Source organism: Mus caroli, unplaced genomic scaffold (assembly GCF_978045245.1).
Source record: "Mus caroli unplaced genomic scaffold, Mus_caroli_1 scaffold_5, whole genome shotgun sequence".
NCBI lineage: Eukaryota > Metazoa > Chordata > Mammalia > Rodentia > Muridae > Mus > Mus caroli.
Genome location: NW_028227260.1, coordinates 146,150,243 through 146,165,255, shown reverse-complemented (window position 1 = coordinate 146,165,255; position 15,013 = coordinate 146,150,243). Strand labels below are relative to the sequence as shown.

The window sequence follows — 15,013 nt, the reverse complement described above, 5'->3', positions numbered from 1 at the left end:
CACAGAAAATTACATCAGACTAAGAAACTCCTGGTCAGAATAGCCATCCATGTGAAAAAAAAACTTTTAAAAATATTCCAGACTGGCAAGATAGCTCAGTGGGCAAAAGCATTTGCTGTCAGCCTGACAGTCTGAGTTTGAAAGGATACCACCAAGTTGTCTTCTGACCTCCCCACATGACCCTTACCCAAAATAAACACATAATAATTTTACATTAATATCTTGGTTGGGTGGTGGTGGCGCACGTCTTTAATCCGAGCACTCAGGAGGCAGAGGCAGGCAGATCTTTCTGAGTTTGAGGCCAGCCTGGTCTACAGAGTGAGTTCCAGGACAGCCAGGGCTCTGCAGAGAAACCCTGTCTCGAAGAAAAAAAAACAACAAACAAACAAACAAAAAAGGTTAATATCTTGGCCTGGAGAGATGGCTCAGCAGTTAAGAGGACATGAGTTAAATTCCCAGCATCCACATGGCAGTTCACAACCCAGTCCTAGGGGATCTGACAGTTTCTTCTGGCCCCCACACGTACTGCACTCACTTGATTCACACACATACATACGTGCAGGCAAAATACCCACACACAGAAATGAAAAATAAAGATTGTCTTAGTCAGGGTTTCTATTCCTGCACAAACATCATGACCAAGAAGCAAGTTGGGGAGGAAAGGGTTTATTCGCCTTACACTTCAATACTGGTTCATCACCAAGGAAGTCAGGACTGGAAATCAAGCAGGTCAGAAAGCAGGAGCTGATGCAGAGGCCATGGAGGGATGTTCTTTATTGGCTTGCTTCCCCTGGCTTGCTCAGCCTACTCTCTTACAGAACCCAAGACTACCAGCCCAGGGATGGTCCCACCCACAAGGGGCCTTTACCTGCTTGATCACTAATTGAGAAAATGCCTTACAGTTGGATCTCATGGAGGCATTTCCTCAACTGAAGCTCCTTTCTCAGTGATAACTCCAGCCTGCATCAAGTTGACACACAAAACCAGCTAGTACAAAGATGAAAAATCTTGTTAATATAACAAAATATTAACAACTCAACAGCAAAACAGAACAAAAACCTGATTTTAAAATGGACAAAGTAGCTGGGCAGTGGTGGCGCACGCCTTTAATCCCAGCACTTGGGAGGCAGAGGCAGGAGGATTTCTGAGTTCGAGGCCAGCCTGGTCTACAGAGTGAGTTCCAGGACAACCAGAGATAACAGAGAAACCCTGTCTCGAAAAACCAGAAAAAACAAAACACTAAAATGGACAAAGGAGTCAACAGGCATTTCTCATGAGAAGTGTTGAGACTCTTGTGAAACCCCTCATCTTCACTAAACTATGAGCAAACCACAGATGAAAATCACCAAGAGGTATCTTGTCACACCTCACAGGGGGCATGATAAAAACAAATAAGTAAATAATAAAAGAAAAAGATGACTAGTGATAACAAAGATGTGGAGAAATTGGGCCCTTGCTGGGCTGGAAATAGCTGTGAAGTTTCCTTTAAAAAAAAAAAATCTATGTACAGGTCAGGCAGTGGTGGTACACACCTTTAATCCCAGCACTTGGGAGGCAGAGGCAGGCGAATTTCTGAGTTCCAGGACAGCCTGGTCTACAGTGTGAGTTCCAGGACAGCCAGGGCTACACAGAGAAACCCTGTCTCGAAAAACCAAACAAATCTATGCACAACCTAAAGCCTTCTGAGTCCACCAAGCCTGCTTGTGCTTATTAGAAGCAAAAGCAGGAGCTCTCTCCTCTCTTTCTCCTCGCTCTCTGTCTTTCTGTCTGTTTGTCTCCCTCTCTCTCACTCACTTACTCACTCACACACTCTCTCCTCTCTGCCTCCCCAACTCAGTGTCTGTGTTTTGTATGTGCAAGACAACCTCCCAGTCTGCCTCTCATACAGCACTGGGATTACAGGCATGTGTTAGGCTAGGCCAAGCTTTTTATACAAGCGCTGAAGATTTGAACTTCTCATGCTTGAGTATCAAGTGATACTTATTTGCTGAGCCATCTCTCAGCTCTGAAATCAGTGAGCCATGTTCACTGTAGTAGTATTCAAGATAGACACGATATGGAAGCAACTAAAATGACTGTTGAAATGAATCAAGAAAACAACCGACCGGGAATGTAGCTCAGGTTGTAGAATGCTTGCCTACATGCTCCAAGCCCTGGGTTCCATCTTTAGCCTTTAGCACTACACAAACTAGCTGTGGTGGTGCATTCCTGTAGTCCCACCATCCAGGAGGTGAGGGTAGAAAGATCAGATGTTCAAATTTCTTTTAAAATCAGCTTGGGGCCATAGCTTGCACGCCTAGAATGCATGTGGCCTTGGCTTCCATTCCCAGTAGGCCATAAACTGGGTGTGGTGGCGCTGTGAAATCAGCACTGGGGGAGGAGGAAGGTAGAGGCTGGAGGTTCAGGCGTTCAAGGCCATCTTTGGCTACACAGAGTTCAAGACCAACCCCCATTATTCAAGACTATGTTTCAAAACAAAATAATAATAATAATAATAAAAAAGAACAAAAGGTTCCGTTATGCAAGATGAAAAGGCCCTGTAGATCATTGTGCGACACAGTGCTTAGACTTATGACTGAGGCGGCCACGCTCTGCGGGTCGCGGAGGCGGGCAGAGGCGGAGCCGCAGGAGCCCGGCCCGGCGGCCCCAGGGGCGGTAGCAGCCCAGCAGGCGTCTCGCGGGGCTGCTTTGCTTCCACACTCGTCTCAGAGGACCTGAGAGGAAGGATGTCGTCGGGGCTTAAGGCCGAGCTGGAGTTCCTAGCGTCCATCTTCGACCAGGACCACGAGCGGCTGCGCATCGTGAGCTGGCAGCTGGATGAGCTGCAGTGTCAGTTCCTGGTGCCGCCGGCGCCCGCGGGCAGCCCGCCCTCGCCGCCGCTCACCCTACACTGCTCCATCACCGAGTCCTACCCATCTTCGCCGCCGATATGGTTTGTGGACTCTGACGATCCAGATCTCACATCGATCCTGGAACGACTGGAAGATTCGAAGCCCAACAGTTCGCTTCGTCAGCAGCTCAAGTGGCTGATCTGTAAACTCTGCAGCTTATATAACCTGCCTGAGCACCTGGATGTGGAGATGCTGGACCAGCCGGTCCCCATGGCTCAGAAGGCGACCATCGAAGAGGTGCCTTCAGAAGATGAAGGTGAAGATGCAGCTGACGGGGTGGAAGACTTGGACCATTATGAGCTGAAAGAAGAAGAAGAAGAAAAAGAAGAAGAGGCTAGTAGCGAGAAAAAGTCAGAGGATGAAGGGCTTGAGAAAGAGCATTTGGCAATATTAGAGAATATCAAGAAGAGCCAAAGGCAAGAGCATTTGAATGGTACCGTGTCTGGCTCGGTGCACGCTTCAAACAGACTTATGAAAGAACTCAAAGATATATACAGATCGCAGAGCTACAAATCGGGGACTTATTCCGTGGAACTGATAAACGACAGCTTATATGACTGGCACGTTAAACTGAGGAAGGTTGACCCTGATAGTCCCTTGTACGGTGACCTTCAGCTCTTGAATGAAAAAGAAGGCATTGACTATATTTTGCTTAACTTCTCTTTCAAAGATAACTTTCCATTTGATCCTCCATTTGTTCGCGTCGAGTTGCCTATTCTCTCTGGAGGGTATGTTTTGGGTGGAGGGGCGTTGTGTATGGAACTGCTCACCAAACAGGGCTGGAGCAGCGCCTACTCCATTGAATCAGTCATCATGCAGATCAATGCCACCTTAGTCAAAGGCAAGGCCAGGGTGCGCTTTGGAGCAGATAAGAATCAATATAATCTAGAAACAGCCCAACAGTCCTATGACTCCGTTGTGCAGATGCATGAGAAAAAGGGCTGGTTCACTCCTCCAAAGGAAGATGGGTAAATAGAAGACTGCCGTGTATTTGGAACAAGGTAGCTTTAAAGACACAAGCTTTGCATATCTTTGTAACAGTAGTGCGGAAGATATTAGCTAATTGGTGTTTTAGTGGATAAACTGTCAACTGGCCACCAGTAGAAGTCCCAACCTTTTCATTTTGCTTACTGTGGGGGTCTTGGGCTGAACTGTGAGCCTTTACTGTGGTTTCCCCTGATAAATAATCATAGTGTCCATTTTTTTCATCATCTGTTTTCCTTGATTCCGTGAAATGTGTTAAGTAGGCCAGTCAGTTGTGACTTTATAGATAATTTTTGTTTATTGGACTATTGGGGGAGGGGGGATAATGAGTATTTACAAACATTTGTTCCATTTAGTGCCAATAAAAGTTTTTCCAGTGTCCAATACTGGCTTAAAAGAGTTTTTTGGTCTCTGTGTTTTGTTTGTGTGATGCTGCGGATGGAGCCCAGGGCCTCCTGCATGCTACACGACCCATCCCTTTGAGTTGTGTTCCCACTTGAATGGTTATGTCTTCTCAACTACAGTCTTTTAGGGTGTAAAGCCGTTTGATTGCCTAAATAATGATAAGAACTTTGCTCGTGAATTAATAACATTTTTATGGCCAGATTATGATATGAACTATTTCCTAAGGCTGGACTCTTGAAACAGTTATACTCTACTTGGGCAAAGCAATCAAGGCCAAGCCACTTAAGGCTTGTTAGCAGTCATTTGCACTGGTCGTGCTTAGCAAACTCTTTCTCTGCTTCCTCTGCCCCTTCTTTGAAACAGGGTTTCAGCTACCCAAGGTTGGCCAGGAGCTCTGGATCCTTCTGCCTCTATGTCCCAGGTACTGATGAATTTGTTTCTTATTGGTTCGCTACTTTTTATGAAGCAGAGCCACAGTCTACAGCTTTGGGTTAGTTGTGAAACACTGCCATTCTTCCTTTCCATTTTACTAACGGGATGCTGCAATTTGTTGTAGACTGATAAGCTTTATAAATTGCTCAGCTGAAGTTACATATTTAAGCTCCATGAGTACTTAATTTGGAGACTTCTAATTTTTTTCTACTGTCATAACAATGAATGACTGGGCATCAAAGAACTAATAGGAACTTTGTGTGTGTCAATTCCTTTATAGGGTGTGACTCAAATCAGTGTACTTTCCATTTTCTTACCTCACCCAGTTGTGTCCCCTTAGGTTGGTAATGGTTGGATTTAATTGTGTATGAATGTGTGTGGAGTGGGGTATATGCACTCGAGTGCAGATGTATTCAGGGGCTGGAAGGCATCAAGCCAAATTTGGGTCTTCTGCAAGACTAGTATGCATTTAATGGCTGAGCCATCTCTCCAGCCCCTCTACTTTGTTATTTTTGAGACAGAATCATTCATGGAACCTGGAGATCACCAGTGGTCTAGGCTTGGTTAGCCAGTGAGTCCCAGCTCTTGGATTATAGAGCTTCCCAGTTACAACTTTGCAGCTCTGGGATTACAGGCAAGTGCCAGGATATCCAGCTTCTCGTGTGGGTACTGGAGATGCACACGCAGGTCCTGGGACTCATGCAGCAAGCACTTTACCCAGGGCACCGTCCCCCTCCCCTACAACTGCTTTAACATTCACATATCAACTACATTAACCATACCCAGGAGACATGGCTTTGTGCATTATTGTATATATTCAAAATTTTAAATTCTATTTTGGTTATGAGGGCAGGCAATCACAATTTGTGGGCCAGGCCTAGTGGCCCAGATTTGTAATCCCAATTACTCAGGATCTTGAGGCAGGAGGCTTGGTAGTTCAAGGCCTGACTGGGCAATTATAGTTCCCATTCAGCCTGGGTTAAGATACCATCTCAAAATTACAAATTGTAAACAAGACAAAACAAAAAAATAATTTTTAAAAAGAGTAAAAATTAGAAATGAAAAGGGGCATGTGTATAGGGGGAACTAGGAAAGCAGCTCAGTGGTGTAACCAGTGTGTAGCATTCACAAGTCCCTAGGCTTCAGTCCCACCAGGACCCCCACACCCCCCGCACCCCATTTCATTTTTCTGGCATTCTCCCTCACTTGGTTACATTTACACAATGTTTTGGCCAGTTCTGGTAAACTGTGACAAGGCAGAATCATTTAAAGCATTACAATTCCTTAACCATTAAAGTTCTTCAAGCCTATAGCTAAATCTTGAACACACTACCGAATTCTGCCACACACACCCTAATTGATATCTGAACATTGATAGCTTTAGTTCCCTTTGTCATCGCAGATTTATTAAGTAGTACATGGTAAGCTTTATAAAACTGAATTGAATGTACAAACAATCATGAAAACGACTGGGGCTAGAGAGCTGGCTCATCGGTTAAGAGCATTGTCCTGCTCTTGCAGAGGACTTGAGCTTGCTCCTAGCATCCACCCCAGGCAGCGCACAACTGCCGGCCACCCCGTGCCTCTGACCTCTGAGCACTGCATTCACAAATCCACACTGAGACACACATGCATATACACAGTTACAAATAAAAATGAAATAGTTTAAAGATAGCTGTTGTTGCTGTTATTATTATTAGACTTTTTAGAGACAGGGTTTCTCTATGTAACCCTGCCTGTCCTGGAACTCTTGCTCTGTAGATCAAGTTGGCCTTGAACTCAAAGATCCACTTCTCTGTGCCTCCCATTAAAGATAGTTATTAATACTGTACCATACATTTAAATAATAAGAATAAAAACTCAGATAATGTACTTTCAGGAACTTGCTAGGAAGGCCAGGTTGGCCTCAAACACATGGAAATCCACATGTCTTATAGCTTCCAAATATAGGATTAAAGATCCTTACCTGCCCCCCCCTTTTGACATAGGGTCTCATTTGTCTTGGCAGGTCTGGAACTCTCTAGACAAGCTTGGTCTCAAATTCACAAAGATCTGCCTGCCTCTGCCTCTGCCTCTGCCTCTGCCTCTGCCTCTGCCTCTGCCTCTGCCTCTGCCTCTGCCTCTGCCTCTGCCTCTGCCTCTGCCTCTGCCTCTGCCTCTGCCTCTGCCTCTGCCTCTGCCTCTGCCTCTGCCTCTGCCTCTGCCTCTGCCTCTCTGCCTCTGCCTCTGCCTCTGCCTCTGCCTCTGCCTCTGCCTCTGCCTCTGCCTCTGCCTCTGCCTCTGCCTCTGCCTCTGCCTCTGCCTCTGCCTCTGCCTCTGCCTCTGCCTCTGCCTCTGCCTCTGCCTCTGCCTCTGCCTCTGCCTCCAAGATGCTGAAATTAAAGGTATATGCTACCACGTCTGGCTTGGCACCATTTATTATTATTATTATTATTATTATTATTATTATTATTATTATTATCATTATTATTATTATTATTATTATTATTTGCTGGGTGTGGGGAATTGGAGTCAGAGTTTTTCTGTGTGTAGCCCTGGCTGTCCTGGAACTCACTGTGTAGACCAGGCTGGCCTGGGATTCACAGAGTTCACAGCCTGCCTCTGACTCCCAAGTGCTGGGATCAAAGGCATGAGCACCATCTAAGGCACAAATCTTTTCTTTCAAAAACAAAGAGTTGAAGCAAACAGTGACAGCATTACCTGCTGAGACAATTTGCTACCTTTAGTCCCTGCAGCTGAATCACAAATTCCTTCTTGAAATCAGAGCCACGTCTGTCCCTCACCTCCATGGCTGCAGAAGATTTGGGGCAAGAGTGGCTGGAGTGAAGGCTGAAAGCCATACCGACTGACATTTTTACAGCTCACTTGTCAGATGAAAGATGGCCTTTCTTCTGGATAGCTAGCTAACAGAGTGGAAAACTACTTTACGGTGGGCATGGTAGAGCACACCTTTAAATCTATAGAGCACTCAGAAGACAAAGGCAGATGGATCTCTGTGAGGCTGAGGCCAGCTTTGGGCCTCATAGTGAGTTCTATGCAAGCCACAGTCTGTCTGTCTGTCTGTCTGTCTGTCTATCTGTCTCTATCTATCACACTCTGTGTGTCTCTGTGTCTTTGTCTCTCTCGATCTCTCTCTGTCTCTGTTTCTCTCTCTTTCTGAAGAGTTTATTTCACTATAAGACTAGGACAGGGCATTATTGCACACACTGGTAATACCAGCTTTAGGGAGCCTGAGACAGGAGGGTCAACAGTTCTGTGTCAGCTTGGGCTACACAGTGAATTCCAGACTATCTTGTCTCAACACACACACACACACACACACACACACACAAATATATTGAAAAGGATGCAAGAACATGTGTGGTAGCTAAGCCAAAGTGGATTCTATCCACATTGAGAAAGTATTGTGTCTGGAACAAGCAGTTCTGTCTGAAGCTGGTTGTTCCCTCCCAGGCACCATTAAGACAGAACCCAGCCAGGCGTGGTGGAGCACGCCTTTGATCCCAGCACTCAGGAGGCAGAGGCAGGCAGATTTCTGAGTTCGAGGCCAGCCTGGTCTACAAAGTAAGTTCCAGGACAGCCAGGGCTATACAGAGAAACCCTGTCTCAAAAAAACCAAAGACAGAACCTGAGAGACCAGACAACCTTTAGAGAAAGAAAGCCAGGCTCTTGGAAAGTCACCAATACAAGAACCTTGTATTATTAAGAACATTGTTATAAACTCAACACCCTGTAGTTTTCCTGTCAGGAATTTTAGAAAACACTGTAAAACATAACATCATATGAATTCCTTGAATTAAAGGTTTTTTTTTTTTTTTTAAGTATTCATTCTTTTTGAGATAATATATAACTCCGTAGACCAGGCTGGCCTTGAATTCAAGAACCTCCTGCCTCAGCCTCCTGATTGCTGGGATTCCAGGGATGCCTCCACACCCAGCTCCCTTTTGCCTTGAGATAGTGGAGCCCCAGGACAGTGCAAAGGTGATTTAGACAGGTCTCATGAAGCCCTCACCTTACTTCCCTATAGTTACTGTGTAGTTTGAGAAACCGGGACATTAACACTGGCGAAAGCCATGTGGATAGTTCTGTCATACTGTCACATGTATGGGTTTGTATAACCACCCCAAATTTTATTGACCTTTGCAAAGAATAAGCTTTTTGTTTCTTTCTCTTTTTTTCCTGGGTTCAGTGTCACTGAGCTCTTTCCTCTCCTGTTTTTAATTTCCCCCTTCCCACACTGGATTTTGTTCTTGGTTCTTGAGGTGGGATTAAATCACAGGCTAGGAAGTTTCCCCCTTCTTTGCCGTTAGTATCTGTTGCTCTAACTTTCTCAGTATTGCTATGTGCCCTATATTTTGATAGCATAATTTTTGACTTTTATCCTTACTTAATCCAGCATCCTTTTTAGATTAACCTGAGATTTCCTGTTTGTTGTCCCTTGTTTGTTTGTTTTGTTTTTTTAAGTGGTAAGTTTAGTTTCTAAAGCTTGGGAAATATTCTCATTAGCTTTCTGCTATTGAGTATGTCACAAGGCAGTGACTACACAATATATATAATTCCTTTGGAAGTTGCTAAGGTTGGTCTTATGGCCCAGGGGCTTGGTATATGTTTGGTATATGTTCCATGGGCAGTTGGGAAAAAAAGAAAAAAAAAATTTTTTTTTTTTTTTTTTTTTTTTTTTTTTTTTTTGGTTTTTCGAGACAGGGTTTCTCTGTATAGCCCTGGCTGTCCTGGAACTCACTTTGTAGACCAGGCTGGCCTCCAACTCAGAAATCCACCTGCCTCTGCCTCCCAAGTGCTGGGATTAAAGGCGTGTGCCACCACCGCTCGGTGGGGGAAATTTTTTCTACTGTCAATTGGATTGTTCTATGTTGATTCCAGCCAGTTGGTGGATGGGTTTGTATCATCTTCTGCCTAGCTATTTATTAATTGTTGAAAGAAGAGCATTGACAACTTGGCTGTGTTGTGGATTTGTCCATTCTCCTTCTAGTTCTACAACTTTTCTTATAGGCTTTATTTTTAATTTTGTATGTATGTGGTGTGTGTGTGTGTGTGTGTGTGTATGAGTGAGTGTGTGAGTGTGGGTGCACTTGGAGGGCAGAGGGCAGATTCCCTAGAGCTGGAGTTACAGGCCATTCCATGTGGGTGCTGGGAACTGAACTCAGGTCCTCTCCAAGAGTAAGAAGTACTCTTAACCACTGGGCAATCTCTCTAGCCCTCAACCCTATAATTTTAAATTCACATGCCTAGGTCCATAGTTTGCAGCAGATACACATAGAAATTGATGCCTTCTTGGTGTAATAACTCTTTGATTATTATGTAATGTAATAATATGTATCACTGGCATTTTGTTTTCTCTGCACTCTATCTGATATTATTACTACTTTCTTTTTATGAATATTTGAATTACATACTGGTCTGTGTTTTTACTTTCAAACTACTATCATATCAGCAGTATGTTTCTTGGTCCATTTTTATTTATTTTTTTTATATATTTTTTATTACATATTTTCCTCAATTACATTTCCAACGCTATCCCAAAAGTCCCCCATACCCCCCCCCACTCCCCTACCCACCCATTCCCATTCTTTTTGCCCTGGCATTCCCCTGTACTGGGGCATATAAAGTTTGCAAGTCCAATGTGCCTCTCTTTCCAGTGATGGCCGACTAGGCCATCTTTCGATACATATGCAGCTAGAGACAACTTGGTCCATTTGCTAATCTGTGCCTTGTGGTTGGTACATCAGGCCATTAACTTTAACATAATTATTGATATGCAAATCTTAACTTTGAAATTTACTTTCTATTCTCTGCTTTCCATTTCTGTCTCATTTTTCCTACCTCCCAGTAGGTTACTAGAGTATTGTCTATAATTCCATCTTGAATGGTGAGTAGTTACTGACTTTATCTCCTTACATAGTTTACTTAGTGGTTCTTCGAAATCAATAGTCTTTTTTTTTCTTATTTAGTTTTATTCATAATCATAAACTCAACTTTGCAGTCCAGCTAGATTTGGAGGGGAATGAGGAAAATATGGAACCCACAGAGCTTTAGTAAGAGCAGAGATTACAGGGTACTGTGAGCAGGTGGGGTGGGGGCGCTCTCCTGAGCTACAGAAGGAATCGTCTGGTGGATAAGATGCCCCCAAGTCAAGCTGTGCAGAGTAGGCAATGGTGATCTTGCTGGTCTTGCAGTTCCTAGACCCAAAATGCTCATGGCTTCCACAATGCTCATGCCTTCTTTCACTAAAGACTACATGCTTGAGATCCAGTTTTGGCAGTGCAGATAAAAACCTGGGAACCATTAGTGTCTGGTCCAGCATTTGCCATGGACAAGGAGATGTCAGGACCTGCTTCAGGATGAGCTTCTCATCCTCAAATTTCTCCCTGTAGATGGACCTGCCACCAGTGCCATTATGGTGTGTGCCATCACCACCCTGGCTCATGAAACCTGGAATAATTCTGCAAAAGGAGGAATCCTTATATCCAAACTCTTTCTTTCCAGTGCTCAGAGCAGGAAAGTTTTCTGCTGTCCCTGGAACTTTGCCTGCAAATAGCTTGAAGGAGACATGGCCCAAGGGCTCACCATCACCCCAATGTGAAGTACACAGTGGGGTTGACCGTGGCTGCAGCAAGCAGCAACAGGGAACAGCAGTGTCTACAAAGCCGAACTCAGTGGTTTTCAATATGTGGGTCAAGACTCCCTAAGGTTTGGTTTATCAGATATCCTAAATATCAGATACTTACATTATGATTCAGAACAGTAGCAAAATCACAGTTATGAAGTAGAAATAAAAAACTTTTGTTCTCTAAGGCAGAGATTGGGGGTCACCACAACATAAAGTAGTGTATTAAAGGGTTGTAGCATTAGGAAGGCTGAGAACCATTGGTGTAGAGAATCTATGTATGTTGTATATATAATGCATTATAAGTCATGTGCATCTGACTGATTAGGTATGGTCTGATTGCTTCATTATTCCACTAGTTTTTGCATATAAAGTTTTATGTTCCAGCCAGGCATGATGGCACAGGCCTACAGTCACAGTACTTGGGAGGCTGAGGCAAAAGGATCATGAGATGAACATGGGAAGACATCTGAAAATCTGCAAGGTCCTATGCTTCCTACAGTAGTAGTGAGGTGAAGAAACTTGCTTAGTTTTCTGTGATCTAAATTGATTTGACAACAAAAATCCTCTCATAAACTCTTGAAATATCTCAAAAGCCAGTATAACTCATGTGGCCTGTCTAGAGAGTACAGTTCCTGGGAAACTTTGCTGGTTGCTTTTCTCATATCAGAGCATTGAAAATGTATTATCAAAGCCAGGCAGTGGTGGTGCTTGGGAGGCAGAGGCAGATGGAGCTCTGTGAGTTTGAGGCCAGCCTGGTTTACATTATAAAGTTTCAGGATAGCCAGGGCTACGAAGAGAAACCCTGCCTCAAACAAACAAACAAACAAACAAACAAAAAGTATTATCGTGTAGTGCTCAAAGTTTTTCTCAAAAAAAAAAAAAAAGATGAAACCCTTTACCTTAATCCTGAGATGTCTTAGTCTGACCCACTGGCAAATAAATGAGCGTTAATTTGATGTACGAGGAGAGAGGGAATCTCGGGATATGCTGGTAGGAGGGTTGGCAAATGATACAAGCAAGATAAGGAAGAGAAGTGGGATGAGTTACTGAACATGTTGTAGTTATGGGCAGTTGAGGCTCTACTATGGAAGAGGCACTGTGTACCCATCCAAAACACACACACACACACACACTCACACACACACACCTCTGAAGGCAGGAAGCTAGTGTATTTATCTTAAGCTGAATCCCAGTTTCATTCCTTGGCACATCCCTTCTTTCTTGTGCTGGCCATAGCCAAGGGAAAGTGTGCAAACCGCTGGCCACAGGTTCTTGCAATAAAAGTATTGGTCTTGTGCTGGAAAGTGAGTGCCAAGGGACTATGAAAGGGCCAATGTCAGTATCTGCCACGTCTCTGAATTTTAAGTGTGTTTTTCCTAGTCTCTTCTTGGCTCCAGTGTAGTTAAATATACAACCTTACTAGTAAAATATTTTGAAAATACTGAAGCAAGCTATTGATTTTTTTTTTAAGTCCAAAAAGCCATCTGAGAATGATCAAGTTGGCAGTAGTAAGGTAGGCAGGCTGGAAGGCATGACCACTTGAGCTGCAGCTGACACCTCTGGAATGAGGCAGATGCTGTGGAGGTGGGCACACCTGCAGGGGTGTGGGGCCACAAACCCAGCTTGTGGGTTAAGAGCAGTCCAGTATAGCTGACAGCTGTGATTAGAAAGGTCAGAGCTGTGGAGACAGAGAGTTGGCTCAGGTAAAGTGCCTGCCAAGCAAGCACAAAATCTTGAGTTTGGATCTCATGTACCCACCCACGTTGCGGTGTGTGTGTGTGGGGGGGCAATATTGGGAGACTCACTGGCTGGCCAGTCTCGTGAAAACTGAGAGCCATAGGTTCAGTGAGAGGCCCTGTCCAAAACTAAGGTGGAGAGAAATTAAGGAAGATACCTGACAACAATCTTTGGCCTCCACACATGCCAATGTATATTCATACATACACACACACACACACACACACACACACACACACACACACAGAGAGAGAGAGAGAGACAGAGAGACAAAGAGACAAAGAGACAGAGAGAGACAGAGAGACAGAGAGGGAGACAAAGAGACAAAGAGAGACAGAGAGACAGATAGATAGATAGATAGATAGATAGACAGACAGACAGACAGACAGACAGACAGACAGACAGAAGTGAACATAGTTTCCCTAAGGGCACTTGTACATCTGCTACAAGTCCAGGCATAGACAATGCTTAGACACCCAGGAGACAATAGGCAACGGGTAACAGTTACTTGTCTCTAGAATGCTCTTGGCAATACTAAGGCAAGATCCAGAGCCACAGAAAACGTTCAGAAGTAGATGGGTTCTCAAGGCAGACTCTTAAAGTATCTGAGCAAGTATAAGAGCAAGAGAGAGTCAAAAGTAGAAGTGTGGCTAACAATGTGCAGAACTGTGACTCCAGCTACAGAGACAAAATTTTTGAGGTTGAGATACCATGAGCTGCAAGAATCTCAGTTCTGAATCCCAGCATGTGGAGAAATATTCCACCCAAATGCAATGTATGTCCTCAAGCATAGAAAGTCTGCATCACAGCTAAATGGGTATTACCTGGTACTTGAAGTAGAGGGACAAGACCTTCAAGGCAAGGGATGGCCCCTGCTGTGATGTTTGCAGCTCAGAAGTTGTCATGAGCCAGGGCCTCCATCCTTCCTTCTCAATGCGTTCTTTTCAATTATTGTTTACATGTATTTGTTTATTGTTTGTTTAGTGTGTGTGTGTGTGTGTGTGTGTGTGTGTGTGTGTGTGTGAATGCTATGGTGCTCAGGCAGAAGTTAGAGGCTCACTTGTGAGAGCTGGTTTTCTCTTTCCACCAGGTGAGTGGAGGGCTAAGGCTTGGCAGGAAGTGCCTTTGCTCCCTGAACCATCTCTCGGGCCCTGAATGCATAGCCCCGAATGTTCCTTTGTTCTACTCCTACCACAAGCCTTTGGGGGTAGGGAGGAAGGAAAGAAGGAAGGGCGGAAGGGAGGGAGGGAAGGCAGGCAGGCAGGCAGGCAGGCAGGCAGGCAGGCAGGCAGGCAGGCAGGCAGGCAGGGGTGAGTAGAAGATTGAGGAGGAGACTGATCAGAGCAAGCCACCAAAGCAATCAGACCTACTACATCCTGAGCTGTGACCAGGGCCCCACCCAAACCACCTAGCCAGCTTTTCCTTCTCCATCCCACGCTCTTGTCCTCTGAAACTCACTGAGAGAGGATTCGAGAGCACTTTAAATAGTCTCTACTTTGAACAGAAAACCTCCCCTCCCCTTGATTTCCCTGTTCCCCTTCAAATGACACAGTCCATGTCTATTTTGGTCCATTTCCTGTTAAAATCACTTCCTTTTTCTCTTTCTCTTCTAGTTCCTTATTCATCTTTTCCCCTAGGCTCTTGTATTTGCTGCCTCTGCCGGGTTTTCTTTCTTCCTGAGTTTGAACTTGGCTTGCTTTCCCCACCGCACCTCTCACAATGGGACTCAGATCTCTTCTCTTGCATGCTCATTTCTACAGCTCGTTATCCCCATGGCCCTTTCCTTACCCTTGCTTCCTTTCCAATTTTGTTTTCATTTTAATCCTTCATTACCCAGCTTTTCCTGGCAAATGTCCCGACCCAAACTGCATACTTTAAGAAGTCTTTTCTCTTTCCTTTCTCTCTGGCTTTCAAAAAGTCTACCTCAGGGACCTAT

At 44.5% G+C, this 15,013-nt stretch overlaps 1 long non-coding RNA gene and 1 pseudogene across 1 annotated transcript in view; one reads left to right on the top strand and one right to left on the bottom strand.

The window, feature by feature from the left end:
- Nucleotides 1-15,013, bottom strand: part of LOC147004844 (uncharacterized) — a 233,769-nt gene that overhangs the window by 171,706 nt on the left and 47,050 nt on the right. The window lies entirely within an intron of this gene.
- On the top strand, nucleotides 2,534-4,232 carry LOC110286722 (ubiquitin-conjugating enzyme E2 Q2 pseudogene; annotated as a pseudogene).